This window comes from Acinonyx jubatus, chromosome A3 (assembly GCF_027475565.1).
Source record: "Acinonyx jubatus isolate Ajub_Pintada_27869175 chromosome A3, VMU_Ajub_asm_v1.0, whole genome shotgun sequence".
Taxonomy (NCBI): domain Eukaryota; kingdom Metazoa; phylum Chordata; class Mammalia; order Carnivora; family Felidae; genus Acinonyx; species Acinonyx jubatus.
The window spans coordinates 124220192-124232475 of NC_069388.1; the positions used below are offsets into that span (position 1 = coordinate 124220192).

The 12284-nt window shown below is 40.7% G+C and overlaps 1 non-coding gene across 1 annotated transcript; it reads left to right on the top strand.

Moving 5' to 3' along the window:
• The first annotated feature begins 2543 nt into the window (after positions 1-2543).
• LOC113592542 (U6 spliceosomal RNA) lies at positions 2544-2649 on the top strand. Its single transcript, XR_003412449.1, has one exon. It is a non-coding gene; the product is annotated as a U6 spliceosomal RNA (small nuclear RNA).
• Positions 2650-12284: the final 9635 nt, after the last annotated feature.

Consider the following 12284-nt stretch of genomic DNA (forward strand, 5'->3'; position numbering starts at 1 on the left):
ACTATATTTATTTTCCTGGGAGGAAAAAAAGAATTAAATGAAATAGAAGGTACAAGACTGTAATCTGAAACAAATTATAAAACAAAATGTAGACACAGATAACTACTGAAGGAAGAGACAAGTAGAATGTAAACGCTTATATAGTTTCACCACAGTGTTAGCAATACAAACCAGTAGGTTGGGAGAAGTGGTGGTTTGGAAAGGAGAGTGATTATTCAGTTGGGAACCAGCTTCACCAAGATATCAGGGGGCATCCATGCGGAGATGTGCAATAGTCAAGAAAGAGGTAGCACCGGAGAGATACACTTTAGAATCATTCACAAGCATTGCACAATAGTTATAGTTGTCAAAGTGAGGAAGACTGAAGAGGAAGAGGCCAGAGCGAAGAAAGCTGCCTGAGAACAAGAGCTCCAGAAACTTCTCACCTTGGGGGATGGGAAGAGAAAGAAAGAAGCTATGAGAGGCCAAAAGAGGCCTAAAATGTCACCACTTCCTTAGGGTCTTGGGAGGAAGGGAGGGAGGTTTTGTCAACCAATGCAGGACACGCATAGAAACACAGAGCCTGAGGACAAAGTAAAGACTATTGGTTTTGATGAATAGAAGAACATGGTCAGCTTTTCAGTCAACTGATAACAGAGTGGAGAGAGAGGCGGCCAGATTACAAACGTCAAGTGAGGAATGAGGGTGAGGGCATGAAGGCAGTGAGGACTTTTAAGAATTTTAATGATTCTGTTGGTAGGAATGTGGGCTGGTGTGGCCTCTGTGGGAAAGAGTATGGATGTTCCTCAAAAAACTAAAAATAGAGTTACCATATGATCCAGCAATCCCACTGCTAGGTATTTACCTAAATAAAATAAAAACACTAATTTGAAAAGATGTATGTATCCTTACGTTTATTGCAGCATTGTTTACAATAGCCAGACTATGGAAGCAGCCCAGTGTCCATCGATAGATGAATGGATAAAAAAGAAGTGATATATGTATGTATGTGTGTATATATATATCACTCAGCCATGGAAAAGAAAGAAATCTTCCCATTTGCACCTGCATGAATGGATCCAGAGGGTATTGTGCTGAGTGAAATGAATCAGTCAGAGAAAGACAAATACCGTATGATTTCGGTCCTATGTGGAATTTAAGAAACAGAACAAGTGAAAAAAGAAAAAAAGGAGAAAAGCAAATAGACTTAAATTCAGAGAATAAACTGATAGTTACCAGAGGGGAGGTAGGTGGGATAGTGCATGAAATAGATGATGGGGATAAGAGTACACTTATCATGATGAGCACTGAATAATGTATAGAATTGTTGAATCACTGTATTTTATACCTGAAACTAACACTGTATGTTAACTATACTTCAATTTTAAAAATAGTAAAAAAAGAATGATAATAAGATAAAATGTCAAAAAAAAAAAAAAAAGACTAGTGATTAAAGACAGGAGCAGTATCCACACAGTCTTATAAACAGAGCCTCTGAGCATGTTGAGTGCAGAACTGGGATTAGAACCTAGGTTTCTGGAACCTTCTTCTCAAGTCAATTCTGCTTCTAATTCCCCTTGGGCGTGGGTCTAATTACAACAGTGGTGAAGACAGAGCCCTAGTACTTGCTGGGATATTTCTGCTAGTCTTAAATTGTTGCCGAATCTGTAAACAGCTGCATAGCCTTTCCAAAGTGAGTCAGGGGCACGACTCTAAGCAAATCGAATGTTGATAAGACATCAAGAAATAATGAAATTCCCAGAAACTATTTTAAGTAATCTCAATGTATTTATCCAACTGGAAACAATGACTCACTTGATATGGATAAATATTTTTACCAAATCTGTTTCTTTTGACCTTTTAATTTGAAGCCTAACTCATTTTGTTTGTTTTCCCGCTAAAAGCATTTAGACTTCTGAGAATATTTAGATTTGTTATTCAAGTTTTTTTTATTGTATGAAGCAATAAACTAAAGCATATTCAGTGAAAGAGCTAAAGAAAATTTTATTGTTAGCATTGTGTTAAAGGTTATACATTTTTAAAAATTATTTCCAAATAACTAGACCTTTCTGATTAGGTTTTGTAATAAGATATATAAGACCATTTGACAAATGACTTTTGAGTCTCTGGGGTATAAAAGTTGCCAAAAACAATGAAGTTTAGACCCATGCCCAATCTATGCAGAACATAATCTCCTGGTATTTCCAAAATATTTGAACACTGTTATCACTGAAGTCCTTAGCAGAGCAACATTTTTAAGCTATACCAAACAGACGTAAGCTAAGTCAATATTTCTTTTAAAAAGCTGCGTGAGGGGCGCCTGGGTGGCGCAGTCGGTTAAGCGTCCGACTTCAGCCAGGTCACGATCTCGCGGTCCGTGAGTTCGAGCCCCGCGTCAGGCTCTGGGCTGATGGCTCAGAGCCTGGAACCTGTTTCCCATTCTGTGTCTCCCTCTCTCTCTGCCCCTCCCCCATTCATGCTCTTTCTCTCTCTGTCCCAAAAAAATACATAAACGTTGAAAAAAAAATTTTTTTTTAAAGCTGTGTGATTTAAATCCTGCCCTTGTGCTGGCTTCTGCAGCACATAGACTAAAATTGGACCGATATAGAGAAGATTGGCATCACCCCTGGCAAGCACGACACGCAAATTCGAGAAGTGTTCCATAGTTTTCTATCACCAGTGCCCAGGTGGCCTCCCTGTACAGGAAGCGAGTCAGATTCAGAACCATCAGGGAGAGGACTTAGACTCCGACCCGGAAATAATTCTCTAGGTAAGTCTACTAGACTCCCACCCTCCCCCGGGCTAGGTTCAGAGGGTGGCGGGGGTGAGACCCTGGAAGGCATCACCTCTGCTGTCCAGAAAATCTGGTGTTGCAGTCATGTGGGTTTTGAGTGTCACGTGTATGTGAGCGCAAGGGGGTGGTTTAAGCCCGGGTCTGGGGTTTTATCAGCCATTTTTTTCCCAATAAATAATTATTGAACTCCAGTAAATAAATAAGTAAGTAAGTAAGTAAGTAAGTAAGTAAAAATCTGGCCCTTGAGGAAGTTACTTGCTCAGTTTAGAAAAAGAAACAAACCAAAACAAGACAAAATAGAACAGAACAAAAACAGGAGGGAGAGAGAGATTACAAAGAAAGTAACTGCTAATCTCCAAGAGAAAAATCTTGTCACACACTTCAAGTTTTACTTTCTTTCCTCAAGCAAACTGGTCAGTGTTCTCTTGCCTTGGTTTTCCCCCTGTATGTCTTACCCAGCAGGAAGCATAAACCAAAAATCTATGCCTTTTGAATCCCCACCTTTTACATCTGAGCTGCAATCCTAAGGAACCAGCAGCAGACCATAGCTATATTCTTCCTAGCCTGGAGATATTTCATTTTTATTCAAATAGGTTAAGCTCCATAAAGCATATGAAGCTATATTTTCAAATTTCAAAGAATATGGCAAGTGTGTTCTTTTCTCGGCATCATCCAATCAATATTCGACAACTTGCTCCTAAGTGATTTTGCTACCTAAATATACTCTTTTTGTGTGCAGCGTTTATCCATTTGGGTGGAGTTTTTTAAATCTTTCTGTCACTGTATCACCTTCAACTCATTCTTTAAAGCACAGAATTATTACTTTTTTGTTGCTGACAAGATAGAAAATAATTCTTTGAGACACATTATATTAAAGAACCATGTATTTGTTCCAATGCCCAGGAGTGAGATGCTTTTGAGAAATAGCATACTTAGTGACAGTATATTCCAGAAGTAATGTACAGCCAGCAATTGGAGAACAGTTATATGGCTGCCCACATTCTTTATTCATGTTTGTGCCCATCATTTGAAACTCTCCTCACATGATTCCTGCCTCACTTGTGCCTCTACCACCATCTTTGACCCAATGGACGCTCTCGATTTGTTACCCAGTATATATTTTTGCAACTATATTTACTCTATATGAAAATAATTCTGAGAGTCTATTTAACTCATCTTGATCATCTTAGGGCCAAGAACAGTTTGGGGGCTCTTTTTTTTTAAATTTTTTAATGTTTATTTATTTTTGAGATCATGACTGGGGGAGGGGCAGTGAGAGGGGGAGACACAGAGCCTGAAGCAGGCTCCAGGCTCTGAGCTGTCAGCACAGAGCCTGACGTGGGCTCAAACCCATGAACTGTGAGATCATGATCTGAGCCAAAGTCAGATGCCTAACCGACTGAGCCACTCAGGCACCCCATGGGCTCTTGTGAGCACTTAGCAAATCCTTGTGGAAAAAGAAAGAACAGTAGGACCAAGAAATATCATTATTTTCTAATTCTAGCTTTAACTTGTATATCTCTCTAATAGTTAAAAGAATACAAGTAAGAGTATAGCTGCCTCAGGGATAAGAATCTCAATATTCTCCCAGAGCTCCAAGGCTGAGTGCAGTAGGGGCTGCTCAAATCCACAATGCCTGCCTCATGTTCAACACAACTGTGTGAATCTATTCTGACTGCTATAACAAATTATACCATAGACTGGGTGCCTTACACAATAGAAACTTATTTCTCACGGCTCTGGAGACTGGAAGTCCAAGTTAAGGGTGCCATCATGGTTGGGTTCTGGTGAGAGCCCTCTTCCTCTGATTTGCAGATGGCCAACTTCTCCTTGTATCCTCACATTGTGGAGAGCAGAGATATTCCCTGGAGTCTCTTTTATAAAGGTGCTAATCCCATCCACAAGGGCCCCACACTCATGAGTTCATTACCTCCCAAAGGCCCCACCTTCTAATATATCACACTTTGTGGGGAGTAAGATTTCAGCATATGAATCTTGGTGGGATTCAGTCCATAACAACAACTCTGTGGTGGCACTTCTTGTGGAGCATTTAAGACAGACAGAGTCATCCATTGGCAGGGTGAATGTACCTGATCAGCCTAAGGAGCTCTGAAAGATCTGGGCTATGGAGTAAGGAAAAGTTGACCTCTCTTCGGAATTTTCCAACACAAGAGACACATCTCAAAACATTATACTCTCCCCACTTTCCCCACTGATATCTCAATTACAGAGTCTGACCACATCAAAGAAGGCACTTGCCTTTTTAAAATTTTTAACATGATCCTTTCTTACACAGCTTATTTTGGAATTTTTACATTTGAAATCGAGTTATCCTTACTTAACTAAGCAGCACATCTTCCCTCTAAAGCCTCTTTCCTCAAGTTCTCTTGAACTAGAAATAGTCTCATTTTCTGATGTTTAACTGGTGGAGCCTCATTTCTCTACTATTTGTTATTCACTTTCTTCTTCTAATAGAATCCTCACATTAACCCCAGACTTCACTTAGCATATATTGAGCACCCACCACGTACAGAATCCATAATATACCTCCAATGATGATGGAACGAAGAGGCTGTCTAGGGCAGTGGTAACTTTGCAAGTTGAGCTTGGTTATGATAGCTATTCCCTGCAGACATGGGCACCCCCCAAGATAAGAGTTGTGCTGAGTAGTGTGTCCGCTACCATGAGAGGAAAGGAAGAAGGCAGGGAAGGGAGCCTGTGTAGGCTTCCAAGCCAGTTACCAGCTGGCCATGTAGGGGCCAGGGAGTGAAAGGTTAAATGGGTGCACCAGGGCAATCCTGGTTCAATACCTCAGCCCGTGATCATTACTTGTGGTTGCTACTCTAAGAAATGATGCATGGGAGGGTTGTGGTATTTCAGGATTGAGAGCAATATGGATAAATGTAGACACTTCCATTGAGGGTTAAAAAAATGAATTGCCTAAGTGCAAGAAGGGGTGACTTAGATTGACAGAGGCTTTTTAAAGGTATTTTTATTTTTAAATTGTGAAATATTTCAAATATCGACTGACCACAAGCACAACCTGAGCCAGCAGGATTCTGAAGCTGAAAAAAAACTAAAATTGTTGAGTCATTAGGCAGCAAGAGAAGAAAAGTGATGCCCAGCTCAAGGGAAGCCATGGTTCCCTGGATCTATTTGCTCCAGACAATTCCCCTTCCCCTCTCCCAGGGGAACAAGACATAGGTGCACATTTTTGAGGTGTGTTTCAAGCACAATGATTTGAATAGTGAGAGATCAGCTTCTGAGACCTGAGACTGATGCTTGAAAGAGTCTAGGCTGCTTATTCTGAAGAAGGGATCTGTGACAGTTGCCTCCCAATGATTGAAGGGTGGCCATGGGCCCAAATGGACTTGACTTATTCTTGTGACTCCAGAGGGCCATGAGGATCACTTGAATAAAGTCACAGAGAGGAAGCAGGTTTCAGCTCAGTATAGAGAACTGATTTTTTTGAGAGAGAGACAGAGAGACAGAGACAGAGAGAGAGAGAGAGAGACAGAGAGAGAGAGAGACAGAGAGGCAGAGGGAGAGGGAGAGAATATTAAGCAGACTTTATGCCCAGCGCCCAGCTCCCAGCTCAGAACCCTATGCAGGGCTCGATCTCACAACTGTGAGATCATGACCTGAGCTGAAATCAAGAGTCAGCTGCTTAACTGACTGAACCAGGCACCCACAGTATAGAGAACTTTCTAACATGAGTATTGTCCAGCAATGAGTCTGGGGGTGTTACAGGAGATTAAGGTCTCATCCCTGGAGGGCTCGGTCAGATGTCAGATGCCACCTCCCAGGAATCACCAGATTTCAAACTTCCTCCCAAGGTTTTCTCAGTCCCAGGGTGTGGGAGATGGACAAAAAACAAAAACAAAAACAAAAACAAAAACAAATCACTACCATGCAATGCAATGAAAGATCAGAGAAGGGTACTTCTAAATCTGCTCAGGAAAATTAGAGAACGCTTCAGAGAGGAGGTGACACTTGATATGCTACTTGAGGTATGTAGAAAATAGAACAGAGGAGACACCATGTGCAATGATTTAGAAAGCTTATACAAGGCCTGAGGAATGCACTGGGTCTGGAATATCAAGTGTTTTAATGGGTAGTAGTGGAGAATGAGGCCACAATTGAGAACCATGCTTAGGAATTTGGAATTGACCACATAAGCAAATACCTGATTACATCCCTATTTTAAGAATATCACTTTGGCAGCTGCATTAGAGGTAGACATTGTCTTGATATGTTGAAGAGCTCCTTTATCACAGGCAACTAATGCAATCCAATATCAGTTTCTTTACTGGATTATGGAGTCTCTTTCCCCACTTATTAACTATATGACTTTCAGATTGCTTGGAAACACTTTACAAAGAGAAAAGCAGGGACCCCGAACATTTCTGGTTCTGTGTTTTCTGTTTATTTCAGAGGACGGCAAGCTCTTGAGAGTAGAGACAACGTCATTACAAACATGCAAACGGTTCTGGGCCACATGAGGCCTTGACATGCATCTAGCATGTTGGGATATGGAGAAGATGCACTGTTTTTTGAAAACCAAAGATGGGGAACCACAGCACAGTACATCAGTTACATTTTAATACTGGAACATTTTGCAAAAGTGAGCACTTTGTGTTCCAATCACTACTTCCAATCTATTCTTCATTAATTGGTCTGCCTAGTTAGATGAAAACTCCGAACTCCTTTACCTTTGTTTTGGTAAAGTGCACCTGAATCTTGCAAACTCCCAGCCCATGCAGTATAGTAGGAGTTGAGCACACTCTCAACTCTACAGTAGATCCTTAATGACCAGAGCCAATCAGCATCCTGCATTCCTCTGGCCATAGCGATTGGTTTCAAGATGGTTCATACACTGAGTTGGAACCACAAGACACCACTAAAACTTTGCTGGGGGTTCTGGAGAAAAGACCCTCAACCTTTCCCCCAGACTTTAAGCCAGGTAGGGGCACAAAAGGCCTGGAAGTCCTGCAGCCAACTTTTGCTCCCAGAGGGAGACCTCCCTGAGGATGGGTGACGTGGCAGGAGTCATAGGCAGACAACAGAGAAAATGTACCTCTGAGGACATAGCTTGAACCAGATCTGTCACTGGAGTTTCATCTGCATTAGTCATAAGTTCTCTCCTTTGCTTAAGCTACTTTGAATGAGATTTTTTGTCACTTGCAACCCAGAACTCCTACCTGGTGGAAATAATTTGGGGGGACATTGATAAGATAAATTCATCATTCATTCCATCTGCCTATTAGGAAAGCTGTTCCAGGGCATCTGGGTGGCTCAGTCAGTTAAGCGTTGACTCTTGATTTCGGCTCAGGTCATGATCTCACAGTTCATGAGTTCGAGTCCTGCCTCAGGCTCTATGCTGACAGTGTGGAGCCTGCTTGGGATTATCTTTCTCTCTCTCTCTCTCTCCCTCTCTCTTTGCCTCTCCCCCATTCTCCCACACACATTCTCTCTCTCTCTCTCTCTCTCTCTCTCTTTCTCAAAATAAATAAACTTTATAAAAAAGAGAAAGCTATTTCTGTGGTAAAATTATTTTTTCCCAGAAAAACTCACCTGTATGACATTTTCCTAGTTCTACTTTGTGACAGTGCACAATACATTTTCTAACCTGCATGCTCCCACTACATCATGAGATTTTGCTGGCATTTATGCTATCTCAAATAGTTGACATTTGTGGGTATGTCTTTTTGTGTTAATGGGCCTTGGGTGTCTACTGAAGATGACTTCTCGCTTATCTTTGGATCCTCCAGAGCCTTTAACACAAGACCTGGCATGTAGCAGATGCTCAATAAATGTTTGATAAAGTAATTTGCATTCGTTTTACCATTTCACATTCAATGCCCTCCCAGGTTGTATAAAATCAAATTTCAACTTGTTCTGGCAGTGCTGTTCTTTTACGAAGTCAATAGAAATAAATATGAACTAGTGAAAACATTGCCTTCTGAATCGCTCGTGGATTCTGCAGGACTGACAATCCCAAGTGTAATAGAACAAGTCACGTATTTTGAAAGGGAAAACTAATATTTGTTAAAATGGTATTTTAGAGATCTAGACAATGTTGAAGAAAAGCCTTCAGTTTTATTTTCATAGAAATAGGAAATGATATTTTGTCAAGGGTGAAATGTAATCCTGAACACAGAGAAACACAAAAGCTATGTTTGAATTTTCTCAAAAATAATAGTAATCCATTGTATCTGATTCAAAAGATCCAGGAAAAGGACAATTATTGAATGGATTAACATAATTTACTTCCTTTTCATTCACCACCATTTTGGCTGTTCTTGGGGAAATTCATGCCAATTGACTGTCCCAGTGTCCCACTGTCATCATGGAAATCTAGACCCTTGTCTACATATTCTTGGTGCCCAGAAAATGTTGATTGAACTAAAAGGAAAGGAGACAAATGAACATTCCTGTGTGTTTAGTATGTGTCAAGCACATTTTAAGGATGTTTTCATTTTTTATCCCATTTAACTTTATGACAGTTCTTTTATCCATTCATTCATCCATTTATTCATCATTCAGTATGTATCACTAATAGCCTACCTTGTGATGGACCAGTGAATAGCAGAATTTGATTGTACTCCAGGACTCCTGGTTCCAAAGCCTGTGTCATTTCCTCCCCACCAATTAGGTAACTTCCCTAGAACAGGGAAAAGGATAGCCATGATTTTAAGCACGAATAAAATCCTTACATTGTAAGACTGAAAGCCACATTGGTGAACATCATTGATGTATGTGGACCGGGGCAAGGCTAGCAGCCCTGAAGCCTGAATTCTAGAATCCTTACTAGCTTGTCCTGACTTCCCAGATCTCTATATGAGTAAGTTAGATTAATGAGGACTTCTATGTTTGGTCTTTAGCATCTTAGGTCTTTTATAAACCAATTTTAAAAAATAGAAAATAATTTGCATTTACTCTTTTGATTGCTTCAACAAGTATAAATATTTCCAAATGATAGCAACTACCATCTTTTGGGTGTCAATGACACACCAGAAATAGTGAAAATTTTGTTGTATACATCATCTCACTTAATCCTCACAGATCTCTAATGAGGTCAATACTACCTGTCAGCATTTTGTATGGCTGAGAAAATTGAGGCCTTACCATGTTAAGTATACATTAAGGGTCATACAACCAGTAAAAAGTCAACCCAGGGGAGTTTGTCCAATGTCTTCGTGACCCATATAATCTGTGCAAGTTATTAATTTGCATAGCACTCCCCCAAACTGTCAACCTCTTTTTCAAGTGCCACTGTAGCTTAGCCTGTGTGAAGTGGCCCAAATTCTCAATGAGTGAGGTCCAAATTACTGGCATTTTCTTATATAGATTTTTTTTCTTAAAATCGTTTGGGTCAACTTCCATAAGGGTCGTGTGGGCAGCTAAAAAGCAGTGAAAGAATCAAATACGATTAGCCAGAGATCCACTCTTCTTTACCCATGTATATAAGTCAGCTTGGGCTGTCCTATTAGGAGACCAAAAACTGAGTGGCTTAGACAATAGAGATTTATTTTATCATAGTTCTGGAGGCTGACAGTTCAAGATCAAAGTGCCAGAAATGTTTAGTGAAGCTTCTCTTCCTGACTTGTAGGTTGCCTTCTCTCTGTGTCCTCACATGGCCTCTTCTCTGTGCAGGCTTGGAGACAGAGAGAGAGAGAGGGAGAGCGAGCAAGCACACTGGTGTCTCTTCATCTTCTCATAAGGACACCAGCCTCATTGAATTAAGATTCCACCCTTATGACTTCACTCAACCTTTATTGCCTTCTGATAAGCCCCATCTCCAAACAAAATCACATTGAGGATTAGGGATTCAATTCAGTCAATACCACAAGCCCAGCATCCTTTTCAACAAAGAGGTCAGTTTCTGGTGGGACTTGGAAATATCAAAAAACAAAACAGAACAAAACAAAACAAAAAAGGAGATCTGCCTCCCTCATCCAGAGTGAAATTAGTTCTATGATTGTCTCCCACAGATGTCAAGTCTATGAGGCCAGAGATGCTCATGGCCCACAGCACAGTGCTTATTTAGTAAGCCTCAATGAATGCTTGATGTTAGATGGCTCCAAGTAGAAGGAGATTTTGCTGCCAAATTAGAGAACGTGGATGTTAATATTTTGAACATAAGAAGCCACGGAGGAGTTCTGAACTTGGAAAGAACATGCATAAAAGTTTTCCCCCCTTTCCCCCAGAATATGATTGAGGGAATTCAGCACCACCTTCACGATTAACACTCTGATGCCTCCAGAGCAGAAGACCTCAGAGCTTAATCAAAGTCACCTGAAAAAGCTCATGCTTTCCAGTAACATTCTTCAGAGCCACTCTGACCCACACTTTAGGCAGAGGGAGATGTAAGTTGGAGAATCCTGAACTTTGTGGGCTCTGCCCTGTTTTAGAAGAAAAAGCCACAGAAGAAGCAAAAGTTCTGACATTCAGGCTGCATGGACTTTTGAGTGTTAGCTGAGCCCAGGGCCATTTCGCAGGAAGATTCAGCAGCAGTGAAGTTAAAATCCATGCAGTCTAGAGTTTATTTCCAGAGATTGTCACAACACATAACTAACTAGTTGGGGGGGGGGGTGTGGATAAACATGTATTTATAGGTTGCCCGTGTAAGTGTAAAGATGTGTGCATGAGTGTTTTTCTGTCCCATATATCTTGAGGGGCCACTCAGAAGCTGAAGAACATGTTTCCATTCACAGGAGTCAGGTTAAGGGGAAGAAAGAAAAGAAAAAGAAAGAGAAGAGAAGAGAAGAGAAGAGAAGAGAAGAGAAGAGAAGAGAAGAGAAGAGAAGAGAAGAGAAGAGGAAGGAAGAAGGGAGGGAGGGAAGAAAGGAAGGAAGGAAGGAAGGAAGGAAGGAAGGAAGGAAGGAAGGAAGGAAGGAAGGAAAGCAGGTTGAATTTACTCCAAAACATGATTTTATTTCCAAGGCCATCTGTGCACAGACATACCCCAGAGGCAATAAAAAGCTGCATTATTCTTCATTATTGTCCTGGGAGAGTACTCTGCCTTAATAAGGGAGCCCTGATTTCATAAATGGGAAGGAACAACAGTTCCCTAGGATGGCAAATTAACTTGCTTTTGATAAATAAATGAATTTTCTCCCTGAGTAAGCTTTGCCGAAGTAATTCAATGTCTTATTTTTTACACAGTACTAATATTCTAATGCCACAAAGTTCTGTACCTGGTTAGTTCTTCGGCTTTCCTACCTGAAGTTAAACTTCTATTTTACTAATTTTTAAAAATCTTTTTTGTTTAGCTTGTGAAGAGCTGGTTTAAACATTATTTTTTTTTTTTATCCTGGGAACAATTTTTCAAGATGAGGCAAAGTCATTGAGTGAAGGGGGAAAGTTGCTCACATGGCTTTGGAGACATCTCAGAATCTTCTGCTCTCCTCTGGAATGGGATGATGCCTCACAGACTCCTGGAATGTTCACTAAAGCTCTCAAATTCCCAAACCCTTTGCCAGCACAAACCACGCGTTAACATTTCCTT